Here is a 15,858-nt window from a genome sequence, read left to right as displayed (position 1 = left end):
TTACCACATTCCAAAAAAGATGTTGAGACTTTGGAAAACTTTATACATGTATATATACAGCAGACAAGATAGTCAGGAACACAGGAGCATCATGAGGTAAAACTCTAGACACCATATGGAGCACACAGAAGAAAATGAGGGGGGGGGAGGGAAACTCTCCCTTTACACCCACAGCAATCAATCATAGCACAGATTGCTGCATGCATGAGCAGACAAAATAGTCAGAAATACAGGAATATCATGAGGTAAATCTCCAGACGCCATACGGAGTACACAGATAAAAAAAGGCGGGGGAAAAGGTAAACTCCCCCTTTATGCTTACAGCAACCAATCATAGCGTGGATTGCCTCATGCGAGAGCCAGCACTCTCCAACCAATTATTGTAACTACCACTGTGTGTTCTGATACATTGTACAATTTTACTGTTGCACCTATTAAATTTAAATATCCTAACAACAACATAACCCTGGATGATAACCCTTCAAGACTGGATAGTACTCAAGATCCAGATAGTCCTCACGTTACAACCATAATGGAGCCTACCCAAGTCATACCACAGTCATGCCTTGTGCAACTGACCCGATTTTATGAAATTGTTTGCAGTGGTCGTTAAGCAAACATCATGGTCATTGGTCAATAACTGAATAACAGAACTGGAAGAGACCTTGTTGATCTTCTAGTATGACCCTCTGCTCAAGCAGGAGACCCTATACCCTATTCTTGAAGACCTCCAGTGATGAGGCACCCACAGCTTCTGAAGGCAACTTCTGTTCCACCGCTTGATTGCTCTCGTCATCAAGAAATTCCTCCTTAGTTACTTCTATCCTTGATTAGCTTCCATCTGTTGCTTCTTGTCTTGCCTTCAGATGCTTTGGAGAATAGGTTGAACCCCTCTTCTTTGTGGCAGCCCCTCAAATATTGAGGGGCTGTCCTTTTTTTCATTAAATGGGTGCTGCTTTGCCAAAAAAAAACCCAACTAGAATTAAATGACTTTGGGGCAAATTGTCATAAAATGCAGTCATGTGACTACATGACACTTAAAATGGTCATAAATGCAGACAGGTTGCTCAGCAATCGAAATGCGAGTAGGTCCGTTGGAACTTCCTAACAGTCTCTAAGCAAGGGATTGTAAGTCGAGGACTATTTGTAAAAAAAGGACCTGGAGAACTTTCAGCATACTAATTTCTTTGTAATGTTGTTGGATGAGTTTTCTAGTTGCTGGTGTTGCAAACAGGAAAAGACATCCTCGGACAACTTGGTTGGACAAGAAGACCTCCAAGTTCTTTCCAATTCTATTATTTTGTGCTCTAAAGACCGAATTATACGAAGAAAATGGAATGTAAGGAGAAGGCACGTGGGAAAACCCAACACAGTGAAAGGTGAAATGAAATGACTACAAATTGATGTCTTCTCAGCAAATTGAATCACCTAAAATTGAGAAAATTGAGGTGGACTGGAATGGGACTCATTTCAGATAGAAGATCCCAGAAGAATAGAACTTGGTTACAGTCCTACTGAGGACCAAATAATATCCATGGATAACTCTTCAATATGATAATTGTCTAAGTTAATGCTGCAACCCCTAATGCGGAAGGAAAGAATATTGGCAAACGTGATGGGCATGCTCATTCTGATATTGATGAAACCAGTGCTTTTTTTGTAAAAGAAAAAGGTGCCGGAACTCACACATGTCATACAACCCGCCTTGCCTACCCTACAAGGTTCCATCTAAAAAAGGTGCCGGAACTCCGTTCTGAGCGTTCTATGAGAAAAAAAGCCCTGGATGAAACATATAAAATGTTCTACTTCTGGTGAGGTCTGCAAAGCCAATGTTGGACTGAGTGAGGAGCAAAACTTGGTAGGACTGTCCAGCCTAAGAAGCAGAAAAGAGAATAATGTAGCAATTTCTGCCAATCTAATGATTTCTTCACTGCTAAGACATTCTTCAAATATCTAAAAGGGCACCATTATCAAACAGTGTACACAAATCAAACTGACTATATTAGTAGTAGAAGGAGGTGGAAGAGCTGAGTTATGACACCAAAGACATGGCCAGAGGCTAACTATGAAACAGACTGCAAATTGCTCATGTGTAAATTCCACATTGAGCCAAAGCAGACTAACAAAGCCAACCCATTTCTATGATACCAACTTGAACATATACTTACCCATTTTCAAGAAGATCAGGAATTGTTCTATTGCGGAAGGAACCAGACTAAAAACCGGGAGACTCTGAGTTCTAGTCCTGCCTTAGGCATCAAAGCCAGCTGGGTGACTCGGGGCCAATCACCAGGAGACAGGAAGTTCTAGTCAGTGCTTTTTTTGTAAAAGAAAATGGTGCCGGAACTCACACATGTCATACAGCCCGCCTTGCTTACCCTACAAGGTTCCATCCAAAACAGGTGCCGGAACTCTAACGTTCTATGACAAAATAATAATAATAATAATAATAATAAACCTTTATTGTCAAAGTACAACATGTGTACATTGAGATTAGCTGAGCCTCCCCCTGTGCTCTCTCCCTCCAACACACAGTGACAACAAACCCTTCATCCCACCACACTATGTGAACCAACTACACCACACACCGGCCTCCCAAGTCAACTCTGCATAAGATTATATCCCATTCAAAAGCCTAACAGCCCACGGATAAAAGCTGTTCTTCAGCCTGTTGGTACGGCTGGCTATATTCCTATATCTCCTACCGGATGCCTTAGGCACAAAAGCCGGCTGGGTAACCTCGGATCTCTTTCAGCCCAACCCACCTCACAGGGTTTCTGTTGTAGGGAAAAGAGGAGGAAAGTGTGTTGCATACTACTACCCAAACCGGAAGACATAACAGATTGTGCAAACGATCATACAGTACCCTTAAATTTGCATGCTAGCAAAATAATGCTTAGGATCACGCAGCACCGATTACAGCCCTAAAAGGAGACAACAGATGTTCAAGGTGGTTTTTAAAATGACAGAGGAATGCAAGATGCACTGATGCATTCTGGATGATTGACAAAACCAAAAAAAAAAAAAATACCCAAAAGAAGTCCTATGGAAGACCTTTGTGGCATCCATATGAAGCTATGAAATATCCTTAGGAAAATGGGGGTCCAAGAACATTCTGCCTTCTCAGAATAACAGAGTTGGAAGGGATCTTGGAGGTCTTCTAGTCCAACCCCCTGCTCAAGGAGGAAACTTTATACCATTCTGGACAAATGGCTGTCCAATCTCTTCTTGAAGACCACCAGTGATGGAGCACCCACAATTTCTGATGGTAAGTCGTTCCACTGGTTGATTGTGCTCACTCTTAGGAACTTTCTCCTTAGTTCCAGATTGCTTGTCTCCTTGTTTAGTTTCCACCCATTGCTTCTTGTCCTCCACTCAATTATTTTGGAGAATAGGTTCACACACACACACACACAGAGAGACAGACACACACACACACACACACACACACACACACACACACACACACTCTTCTTTGTGGCAGGCCCTCCAATATTGGAAGGCTGCTATCATGTCATATTTTTTGGATTGTTAATTTTTAAAATGGTTTCACAATTTCTAAAGGTACAGTACCACCACCGATAGAAGAGAATATTGGTAGCACAGTGTTGAATTCTGTGTAAGATTGCTACAGGTAAAGGTAAAGGTTCCCCCGCACATGTGTGCTAGTCGTTTCCGACTCTAGGGGCTGGTGCTCATCTCGGTTTCAAAGCCGAAGAGCCAGCGCTTGTCCGAGAACTTCTCCGTGGTCATGTGGCTGGCATGACTAGACGCCAAAGGCTCATGGAACGGATTGCTATGAAGGTATATATTACGTACTTAGCACTGGAACAAAGAGTTAGAATGGTCTATATTAACCGATCAATGGTTAAGAATCCTTAAAAAAAATCTTTGGTATGTGTCTTCTGATCTTCAAATGAGATTAACTGAACAAAATATGTACTTTCAGGATCACTGCACGCCTTAAATAATGTTTCCAAAGGGTTAGTCATCAACCTGATTGACCCGGTGACATAAAAAGGATGGGTGGATTCAGATGATATTGGATTATTTCCCTATTAGCCTGTTTTGATTTAGACTCTGAAACTTGGTTAATAGAGTAAACTTTGTTAATATGATAAAAATCAATGGCCTTTAATGATTTAAATTGACTTTTTCTTTGGGCACGGAAAACTTGAAATCAATCATGATAGAAAGAGACATGGATTTTCTGACCATAAAGAGGCAGCAAAAATATTCCTCTTCAAAGTTGGAAAGACATTAAGACTGCAAGATTGCACTGCTGGATGGTTGCAGTGAGCCCAGTGTGACGTGTGTTCAGTCATTTCTGCTTACTATACAGTCCTTGGAATGAACACAAATGGGCAGAGTTTGGGAATCACTAGAGAGGCTTATTAAAATTTAAATTGCAGGTAGTCCTTGGCTGACCACCCCAATGGGAGCCCAGAATTTCTGTGGCTACGAAAGGCAGTTAGTAAGTGAGTTATGCCCAGTTCTATGACCTTTTTTAGCCATGGTTGTTAAAAAAAACACTGCAGTTTTTAAGTGAATCATGCAGCCATTAAGCGAACCTGGCTTGTCCCATTGACTTTGCTGGTCAGGAGATGGTTGGGAAAGTCACAAATGGTGATCAGGTGACCTTAGGACAGGGCTCTCCAAACCTGGCAATTTAAGACTGGTGGACTTCAACTACCAGAACTGATGATGTTCCCTAGTTGGGTCGTGAAACGTCTGCAAGAAAACCACCAAGCCCAGAGAGCATCATGGAATCCCACAGTCCTCCTCCTCCTCCTCCTCCTCCTCCTCCTCCTCCTCCTCCTCCTCCTCCTCCTCCTCCTCCTCCTCCTCCTCCTCCTCCTCCTCTCCACAAAGCCCACTCCTTTCTACCAGTAATGATGCTACTTAGTTGGGTAATGCAGCAAAAACACCAATCTCAGAGAGCACCAAGGACCCCACAATCCAACCCTGAGCTACAAATATTCTCCTCCATTGGTTATGTTTACACCAAACCTGTTACAGGGCCACCTGAGGGGGGGGGGAAAGGGGCTTAAATCTGCAAGGCTTTGCACCCACCGCCTCGAACAGGTTTGAAGTCAACAGGAATAGAGTCAACAGAGGCAAGGGAGAGGCAGCAATGGGAATAGCCCACTTCATGCCAGAGGAGATTGGCACCTTCCCAAAGACGGGTGGAGAACCGGGATTCAGCAGTGGGAAAAGTCCCCATAGGTGTGAGGTGATAGTGACACCCAAGCCCCAACATGAAGGAGGCAAAGTAGCTTTTCATCTTTACAACCTTGGCCCAGTCCCCACCCCCACAGCCCAAACCACCTCAAAGGGTGGTTATTCGGGGGGGGGGGGAAGAGGGGGAAAGTGTATTGCATACATTGGCTGCCTTAAATATTTGTAAAAACAATGGTGAGATTTTAATAAACAAATAAAAAAAAGCCTCTTGACCATCACCAGTCCATCCTTATTTCAAAAAAGGGGGGCAGTTCTGGACAGCGGGAAACTGAGCAGAAATGCATGACAATTGTGGTTGCCTTGCAGAGCACAAAGATGGCATTGCCAAACTTGGCGCCATCACTTGTGACTTCCCTGATTAAACTGGCATCTTGCAGCTTATCGGTCAGTTGGCAGCACCTGTGCATCTGGAGGGCAGGCTGGGATGCATGCAGGAGTCTCTTCCGCTTCAATGAACTTGCTTAAATGTCAAGGCAGGACAAGAAGCAAAGGATGGAAATTAACCAAGGAGAGAAGCAACCTGGAACTAAGGAGAAACTTCCTGGCAGTGAGAACAATTGATCAGTGGAATAGCTTGCCTTCTCTGGTTGTGGGTGCTCCAACATTGGAGATTTTCTTTTCTTTTTTTAATTTTTTGTTTATTTGTGTATCAAGCAAACATTAAGTCAATAGCGGTTTGCATCACATTGCGAGGAGGAAATAAGGTTGTCCCGTTACATATAAGAAAACAACCACAAAGAAAGGAAAAATTATTGCATATAACAAGTAATAAAGTTCAACTAATAGCTCTTGACATCCAATTGTACCACTGACTCCAAGACAAATAATAATCTGTGTCCCCTGGTCCCCTTAACATCACAGTGAGCCGATCTGATTCCGCACATTGGAGATTTTCAAGAAGAGATTGGAGAACCCTTTGTCCAATATAAGTTCTCCTGCCTGAGCAGGGGGTTGGACTAGAAGACCTCCGAGGTCCCTTCCAACTGTGTTATTCTGTTAATTAATCAGTGGAACAGCTGTTGCTTGTCTGGATTTCGATCATGTGACCGTGAGGATGCTGCAACGGTTGTAAGTGTGAAAAAACGGTCATAAGTCATTTTTTTCAGTGCTCTTGTAACTTTGAATGGTCATTAAATGAACTGCTGTAACTTGAGGACTACCTGTATGGGATCTCCTACTTGAGCAGGGGGTTAGACTAGAAGACCTCCAAGGTCTCTTCCATGTCTGGTATTCTGTTCTTCTGATATCTGTTTCTGGAGAGCCAGCCTCTGTAGGCCTCAGGATGCAGAGGCCGTGCCCTCAGGAAATCAGGGGCCTTCAAGCCCCATCATCCACAGCGCTTGTAAACACTCTGCCTCTTTTCCGAGATCTTGAATTATTTCAGCCCCGTGTTTTATGGATGCATCTGAAATGAACTCCTCATTCAAAACCTTAAGATTATTTTGTTACCCCGGGCCCCTTATTAAGTGCTGTCCCCAAAGACGCATCAAAATATTTTTAAATGGAAGCGAAATATTTTGTTTTCAAGCATTTTCTTTGCTCGGTTCTCTCCACTCTCCACTCCCGTTAGGTTCATCCAGCCGCCAGTTTAATTTGTTGTAGATTTTACATTATGTATTCCGGTTTTATTACATCTGGGTTGCATTGGTGTTTTAACCTTATTTGGCGACATGTTTGGCTTGGAGCCACATTAAAATGCAGTTCACAAAGGCGTAATCAATGCTAAGCAAATGGTTCTGAGTAGCCCCTCTCCTGCAACGCGGTTACAGAAAGGCTGGGGGGTGGGTGGGCTCTGCATTCCTGAAGACCATCCCCAGCAATGGTTTGGCCCAATCTCAAAGGCCAAGACAAACACATTTAGCGACGGTTCAAAATTATAACGGCATTGAAACAAAATGGCTAATGACCATTTTTCACACTTATGACCGTTGTAGCATCCCCGTGGTCACATGATCAAAATTCAGATGCTTGACAACTGGTTCCTAATTATGACCGTGGCGGTGTCCCGGGGTCACGTGATCCTCTTTTGAGACCTTCTGACAAGGAAAGTCAGAACGGGGGAAGCCAGATTCACTTAACAACCACGCAACTAACTTAACCACTGCAGTGACTCGCTTAGCAACTGTGGCAAGAAGTCGTAAAAATGGCCAAAACTCACTTAACAACTGTCTTGCTTATCAATAGTAAGAGGAAGTGAAAGGTCTTCAAAATTTAAAATCGTAAGAGGAATTAGCTGTAAGAGGAGAAAGCTACCTTAAAGGTAAAACAAAATTGAATTGAAAAATAGGAAAGACAAAACTGAAATTAATGGAATAACAGCAAAAGAACCTATTGTTCTAAGGGTCCATAAAATAACCAGGAACTCCAAAACGAGCTAACGAAGCATGCTCAATAGACTATTGTATATTATCTGACACACCTGGCATTCGTGGTCTGCCCGTTTAAACGCACATGCAACGTATGATTTGGCAAGTTTGCGGAGGGTAGCAGGAAATACGTAGCAGGTGGTCAGAGAGAGTGTAAGCCCATAGTCAGTACCTCAGCCAAGGGGGAACGAGGAGGGATGGACTGCCAAGTGCAGGGAATGTGTTGATTTGAGATGATGAACTTTCTTTATTTATTATTTATTAATTTTATTTATATACCGCCCTTCTCCCGAAGGACTCAGGGCGGTGAACAGGGCAGATGTATAAAATACAAAAAAATACAAAAGTTAAAAGGAATTAAACATAATGCCCAAGTAAAAACGATAAATACAAATGTTAAGAGCAATAAAAAACCCAACCCACCCCCTATCAGGCCAAGCCGGCTTGTTCAAACAAATGCGTTTTCAGATCGCGGCGAAAGGAGCGAAGATCGGGCGCCATCCGGAGCTCAACCGGCAACCGATTCCATAGCTCCAGGGCGCCCACAGAGAAGGACCTCCCCCTGGGGGCCACCAATCGACATTCTCTGATTGGTGGTACCCTGAGGAGGCCCTCTCTGTGGGAACGCACAGGGCGGAGGGAAGTTGATGCCGGCAGCAGGTGATCCCTAAGGTACTCCGGACCCATGCCATGTAGGGCCTTGAACACCATTACCAGTACCTTGTATCTCACCCGGAAGACAACTGGGAGCCAATGCAGCTCACGGAGTAGAGGTGTAACATGGGAGTATCGGGAAACTCCCAACACAACTCTCGCAGCTGCATTCTGTACCAGCTGGAGCCTCCGAGTGGTCCTCAAGGGCAGCCCCATGTAACGAGAGGTCACGAGCGCATGAGTGACCGTACTTTGGAGAAAGTCAAGCCTTGGTGGCTTCTCTGCTCATTTGTTGCAATAAATGAAACAAGGAGGCCTTCGCTGTGTCCTGGCTGGTTACCGGTCAGGAGAGTTTGCCTCTGGTTGTGCAGAGAAGTGGCCAGGAGCACATAACAGCAACATAAAGGTTGGGCTCAATTGTGGTCATAAGTCGAGGATTACCTGTACTGGGGGCCATGCAGATCATGTGGTTCTATGAGACGGGCCCCTCTGCCTTTCGAAAAAACCGCCTCTGATTTTTGCAGTGATTTTTTTTTTAAATTATAATGCTTGACTTTGACTTACGACTACGATTGGGCCCAGAATTTCAGTTGCTAAGCAGTGCGGTTGTTAAATGAGGTATCCCATAACCGGCTCCGGTTCTACAACCATGTTTTTTTTTTACAGTGGTTGTTAAAGAGAATCACACAGTCAATAAGTGAATCACATAGATGTTAATTGAATCTGGCTTTCCGCATTGACTTTGCTTGCCAGAAGCCGGCTGGGAAGATTGCAAAGTTCCCCCCGGCTGACCTGCGCACTGCCTTCCCAGGACCGAGAGGGGCCAGGCGCGCGTTCAGACGGACACCGGTTGCTGCCCGGGCGTCGACGCGTGTCTGCGCGCTTGGGGACCGGCCGCACCGCTTCTCCTCTGTCCCGTGCCTCGGGAAAGTCTCTGCCCGCCGCGTGCGGACCAGGGAGGCGTGCGCCCCTTGCGGACACCCCCCCCCACATTCCCAGCCGCCTTCTGCTCGCCCTTCCGCCTCCAAGAACACGGAGCAAAGCCACGCGGCTGCCCATCCAGACGTGCAGCGGGCTTGATTGTGGGAAGATGCTCCCGAGGCGTTCCGGGCCGGGAACGATCCCTCCGTGCCGGGGTCCTCCCGGGCAAAGCAACCTGGAATTAATGGAATTAATTAATTAATTAATGGAAATAAATAAAAAAACACCTCTCCTAGTCCTTTCAGCCGGGCGCACCTGCCGGAGGCGCGGCTCCTCGGGCATCCCGCAGGGTGCAGCGGGGGTCCGTGTGGGAGCCCTGGCGCTCTGCCTCCGGGTCCCGGGCAGGGGAGGCAGCCTCGGCGGTCGGGTGGGGGGGGGTCGCGGGCTCCTTCCCGGGGGCGTCCGAGTCCCGCTCGGGGGAAGGGCCGGCTGCTGCCGCCGCCGCCCGCCCCACTCCCTCCTTCTCTGCCTCCGCCCGCTCGGCTGGTCACATGGGGGTGGGACGGGGGGGGGACGAGCTTAAAAGCGCCTCTGCCTCGCTCCGCCGCTCTCTTCGCAGCTGGTGCGGGAGAGGCGCCGCCGCCACCGCCGCTGCTGCTGCCGCCGCCTCCAGCGCCGCCGCCGGGAAGGAGAGGCAGCGAGCGGGCGAGAGAGGCGGGCATCCCCCCGGGCGAGCGGGCCAGCCGGAGCGCTGGCGAGCCGGGCGCGCCGTGGACGCGGAGCGAACGCGGTGAGTGTCGGAGCGGCTGGCGCCGGTCGGGCCGGAGGGCAAGGGAAGGGGCGTCCGTCCTCTCGCCGCCCCTGCCCGGGCTGCTTCGCCCGCCCGCCCAGCCCAGAACGGCAACTTTTACCCGGGGAGGAGGGAAGGGCAAGGCGTGGCGGTCAAATAGGGTGGGGGTGGGGGTGTCCCGGGGAAGGGTCGTCCGTCCTCGCGGTCCCTGCCCCGGTTTTCCTCGCCTGCTTCTGCCGCCCAGCTCCGAAAGGCAACTTTGCTCTTGCGGGGGGTGGGTGGGGGTGGAGAGGGGAGGGCGAGGCCCGGCGGCAAAATGGGGAGGGGTCCCGGCTCAGGTCAGGTAGCTGCGGGGGTCTTTGCCCCCTTCCCACCCCTATCCTCCTTCCGGTCGTTTGATTGTGCCGGGACGGAAAGACTCCGCGGCTGGCCGACTCTCTTTGCCGCCTTGGGGAGGGGAGAGGTCTCGGGGGTCGCCGGGGGCCATGGGGGGTCAGCCTTGGAAGAAGGCGAGACTGAGAAACGCGGGGCGGCGGCGGCAGCAGGTTCATTCCCCCGCCCTCCGGTCCTGGCTGGAGAAAGGCCACTTCGGCCATTCCGGCGCCTTTTGCGCCCCCTCCCCCGGTATTGCTCCTAAAAGCTGGGAGGAGAAGGCGAGAGAGATGGATGGGCTAAACCGCGACCACCCCTCCAAAAATTTAAAAAAAAGGCGGCAGAGATTGCTGCCCGCCGCCGGGCCGTTGAGTCCACGCGTGGATCGCTGTTCCGTCGCTCGCGGAGGTTTCCTGCATGCAGCGGGCTGATGGTGTGTGTGTGTGTGTGTATGTATGTAGGGGGGTCAGCACAGGAGGACGATCTCCCAGCGGTGCCCCCTCCCCATCCCTCTCCTTCGGGTCTCCTTCCAGCTGCCACGGATCAGCCCGGTTTACGGTCAGGGATGAGCCGGCGGATGGCAAGCGGAGGGCCGCCCCCGGCTTTCGAGAGTCCCGCTTCGCAAGGAAAATACTCATTGCAGAAAGAAACGAGGCGTCTCTGTTCGTAAACGCTTCCTTCCCTCCCTCTCCCCCCCCCCCAAAAAAAGAGATCCACTGTTGCCTGAGGAAGGAAGGCTGATGCCTTTACTGTAACGCCCCCCCACCCCCACCCCGCACCCCAATTCATGGCAGAAAAGACTTCTAATAAAGTTGGGGGCTGATGGGGAGAGTCGCTACTCAGAAGAAGCTCTTTCTTCAGAGCAATCTAGAGTAAGGGCCAGTTTGAGAAGACAGAGTAGCCCCCGCCTTCTTTTCCCCCCCCCCCCGAATTTTCTTTCCCTTCTAGGCAAACGGGCACTGGTGAAAAGTTGCTGAGGATAATATTGCGTTTTAAGTCAAATCAAGCTGAGCTTTTTGAGAAACGTTTTAAGAGCTCGACTTAGTTCTCTTACTGGGGGAGAAGGAAATGGCACAGAGTCTCCCTTCTGTCTATTCTAGGGTTGGGGGTCCAAGGGGGTCCCTGGAATATGGGGAAAGAGTCAAACCCCGCCCCCCCCTCCCATCTCTTTTTAATCCCATCTTTTAAGCAGCAAAACAGGCTGGGCAGCTGCAAGTCAAATGCAAAATTTTGTGCTTGGTTTTTATTCCTTTCCAAGTTCTCCAGGGGTGTGGTGGTGGTGGGGAGGCCAGAGTCTCACTACAAAGGAGCATTTCATAAACCAGAGAAGCGTGTTGTTGTTGTTGTTTTTCCCCTGGACAATTAGCAAACAAGAAAGAAGCAGCTGCTTGGAGCATCTTGAAATTTTTTTTTAGAAATATCTCACTTGCAGTGCTGGTTCTTCTTGACTCTTCTCAACTGTCTGTTGCTGGCCCTTTGGTGGGTTGCACCGTTGTTACTGGGTTTTTTTGTTCTGTTTTTTTCTTTTAGTCCATTGGGTGGGGGGATTTTTTTTTTATTAAAGAGTTTTACAAAAACAAGATTTTACAATATCACCCCAAACCCGCCCACTTCCCCCCCACTTCCCAGAGCTAAATACAGGATTATGGTTATAATAATCATATTCTAAATACAAGTTATGCATACTATACAATTAACCAAATTCATAATGTGCTTTAACTCCCCTTTAACATAACTACATATGTTACATACAAAGTACCAATAACAATACCTCTGGTCCTTTCGCCGCGACCTCAAAACTTTTCTCTTCCATCAGGCTGACCTGGATTGATGATGGGTTTTTAATATGTTTTAATTTTTAACTGTAGTTAATTTACTTTGGGGCTGTTATTTAATTCGTTTTTTTAATTTTTGTATTGTTGTCTTTTATTGTTGTAAGCCGCCCTGAGTCCTTTGGGAGATAGGGCGGCATATAAGTCCCAAAAATAAATAAATAAACAATATCCCTCTAGAATCTACTCATAAGCTAAATGGAACTTTTTAGTCCCATATTTATTCTGAATATAATCTATCCATCTCCTCCAAACTGAAATATATCTTTCCTGTGAGGTTATGAGAGGCGTGGGTTGCAAGAAGAAGTAGGCAAAAAGGCCATTGTAAGACAAATGTCTTAGCACCGGAAGGTAAAGTTGTAAGAGAGAAAAACCAGAAGAAAATGAAATGTCTTGCCTTGAAAAACAGAAATTCTTCGGGCTCTCCCTATTGCCTTGGTCTTTTCCAAAGAAGCGATATTTGTGAGAATTATGTGGGTAGGGGTCCTCCTCCCCCCCCCAGGCCTTCTCTGGATCGGATTAAGAGCTTAAATTGCAAAGCAGAAATTTTGTCGGAAACTTTGCTGGTTCTTGGTGGCTGTCTCCCAGTTGAAGGATGTCGTCTGCCTTTCATTTGCTACCACACAGCCGGTGCCCACGGTAGCGAAAGCTGGGGATTTCTCTCCATGGCCTCGCCTGCCTCGATGGGGTCAGCTCGGTCCCACTGGATCCCTTGAGGGCTGGGGGAGCAGAGAGCTTTGAGCTTAGGAAGATCCCATTTCCTGGAATCTCCCTCCAGCTCTCCGTTGTAAATGTTGCAGGAGGGAGAGCCGTGTTTCTCGGCTGTAGTAGCAAAGCAACAGAAGGAGACTGGCAAAACCTCATCTCTTGAGTCGCACCTTTTATGAAAAGGAAGGTACTCACATTCTCACTCAGGTGTCAGTCGGAAAGGTGCTAGCGGGCTCCTCTTGAGATTGTGCAGCAAAAATCATTTGGGTCCTTGCCAAGAGCTGAGAGTGGATCCCTTGGAAGCAAAATGCAAAACAGCTGACGGCAAATTTGAGGCTCTCCGGGTGCTGGAAGTGGGACAGGTAATCTTCAACTTACAGCCATCGGACAGGTAATCCTCAACTTACAGCCATTCATTTGGTGACCATTTGGTTACAACGGCACCGAGAAAAGTGACTTGTGATAATTTTTCACACTTAACAACCGTTGCAGCATCCCCCTGGTCCCATGATCAAAATTCAGGCGCTTGGCAACTGGTTCATATTTATGACGGTCATGCGATCCCCTTTTGCAACCTTCTGACAAAGCCAATGGGGAGGGCCGGATTCACCCAACAGCCATGTTTTATTTTTATTTATTTTAATTCCATTTATATCCCGCCCTTCTCCGAAGACTCAGGGCGGCTTACAAGCTTAGCAGTTCCTAATTTAGCAGCTGCAGGGGTTTGGGCTCCGTTGTGGTCTTAAGTCGAGGAACACTTAATACTCCAGGCCGTTGCCTAGAGTCAACCCTGACTCCATTGTGGTTATAAGTCAAGGGCCTTTTGAGATGTGTTGCCTTCCAGTCAGGAATATTTTGGAAGGGGCAATCCAGATGCTTTGGCTGGCTCCATGTTTGAACCGGTGGCATGGGGCAATGCTTTTCTTCCCAACTTCCAGGAAGTGCCTCCCAGGGCTGGGCTGATGGGCTGGGGCCTCCTATGGCTGGTTGCCCGAGGCTGCCTTCTTTGTAGGGCCTGTGGTGCTCCAAAAGTCTCAGCCGTTTAGCTTCTTGGCTTTTTTTTTTCCTGAGAGAAGAAAGTTTGATTTTGCTAATGGGGTTTCTTAGAAATCGGGGAAGCGGGTGCCGAGAAACCGAAAGGAAGAAATTGGCTGACCGGGCTGTTTCTAAAATAGGATGCACGGACCGAAGGCTGATCCTGGCGTTGAGAAAAGGGCACGTTTCTCTGCTGCTTGGAATGGCAAGGTTGCTTCCCCCCCCCCTCCGTTCCTTCCTCTTCTGGAATTGTGCCTGGCATCTTGCAATTCCTTGCAAAAAGTCCCAAAGGTGTTTGTGTTTTTTTTTCCAAAAGGCAACTGGACTTGTTTGTTTGTTTTTTCTCCAAGACATTTCCCTTCTCATCCAAGAAGCTTCTTCAGAACTGAATGGGGTTTGAACTGAAGAAGCTTCTTGGATGAGAAGGGAAATGTCGTCAAGGAAAAAAAAATAAGTCTAGTTGCCTCTTGGGGGGAAAAGCACCTTTGGGACAACGACAATGACCTGGAGGACTGAGAACCTTCGTAGACATTTGCAAAAAATGCAGTTGGCATCTACTCTGTATCGTAATCAGATTTGGCTCACCAATCCGGGGTATTGATCTGGGGCCTGGAGCAGGAGAAGGCCAGGAGAGAAGCCTTCCCCCCCCAAATACCTGAAAAATGGGGCTCAATTCAGACAATTTGCACCTGGGAGAAGGTTGTTTCTCGATTGCTTTTGATGGCTGCCAACGTTAGAGCTGATGGGGGCACGGAGGGCTTTGCAGCTGAGATGCCTGATGGATGCTTGAAATGGTGGAGAGAGGATGGGATTCCTCCAGAGCTGCTCTGGGTCCTTGATTCATATCACAGCTGCTGGGAAGGAAGAATGACAGAGTTGGAAGGGACCTTGGAGGTCTTCTAGTCCAACCCCCTGCTCAAGCAGGAGATCCTATACCAGTGATGGCGAACCTTTTAGAGACCGAGTGCCCAAACTGCAACCCCAAACCCACTTATGTCTCATTGGGTGCCGGGTGGGCGTGGCCCTCTGGGTGGGCGTGGCCAATTGGGTGGGTGTGGCTGCAGTGGTCGCTGCAGACTGGGTGGACGAAAAAGTTCAATCAATCAATTCTAACTTTGCGAGAACTTTTTTTCCCCCGAGAAGTTGATTAATTGAACTTTTTTTTGGGGGGGTACTTGGCGGCAGAGGCCCAGCTGAAGGCCTAGGACTGGGGTGTCTGCATGTGTGCCCACAGAGATGGCTCTGCGTGCCACTTGTGGCACCCGTGCCATAGGTTTGCCACCACGGGGTCCTATACCATTCCAGACAAGTGGCTGTCCAATCTCTTCTTAAAAACCTCCAGTGTTGGAGCACCCACAATTTCTGGAGGCAAATTAGGACTCTCCTCTGATTGCCTTCGAGAAGCTGACCTCCTTCCCCTTTTTCTGCAAATGAGAAAATGCCTGCTCTTTATGGCTACTCCGTGGATTAGAATAGAATAGATAACCTTTATTTTCATTTTTTTTTACTGTGGGCACATTGGCACACATTAAAAAAAATGATATTTTTGTTGCTTGCTCTCAAAAGTGTTCACATACATAACACACATTTAAACATGCTGTATACAACGTAGGTGTAAACCTACACCCTTACATATAAATAATATATAAATACTAATCACTGTCCATCTTGAATGCAGAGCAGAAAGAGGAGCGTGGCCATCCCCAGGGGGCTCCTTCCTCATAATAGGAGGGCTCCTATTATGGGATGGAGGAGTGGTGCTAATCACATTGCCATATTTGGAGCTGGGACTGGGGGAGGGGCTTGGCTGTGGATCAATGCCAAGTTTGGCAGGATTCCTGGCGTTGCTGCAATAATGGACTGGATGTGGGCCAGTAAACCTAGACACGATCTATAGAAGACAAGGATACTGTGAGTCGATAGTGTGTCTGCCTGCTTT

General features: G+C 47.8%; 1 protein-coding gene across 1 annotated transcript in view; it reads left to right on the top strand.

Moving 5' to 3' along the window:
• Positions 1 to 9,814: 9,814 nt before the first annotated feature.
• Positions 9,815 to 15,858, top strand: part of CNTFR (ciliary neurotrophic factor receptor) — a gene marked incomplete at its 3' end in the record, with an annotated part of 319,967 nt that continues 313,923 nt past the window's right edge. Inside the window, exon 1 of the mRNA XM_083354881.1 lies at positions 9,815 to 9,972. The remainder of the gene's footprint in view (positions 9,973 to 15,858) is intronic.

The sequence above is a fragment of the Vipera ursinii genome, assembly GCF_947247035.1.
Source record: "Vipera ursinii genome assembly, chromosome: 2".
Classification (NCBI taxonomy): Eukaryota; Metazoa; Chordata; class Lepidosauria; order Squamata; family Viperidae; genus Vipera; species Vipera ursinii.
The sequence above is the reverse complement of the archived record's forward strand: the minus strand, read 5'-3'. Positions and strand labels throughout refer to the sequence as shown.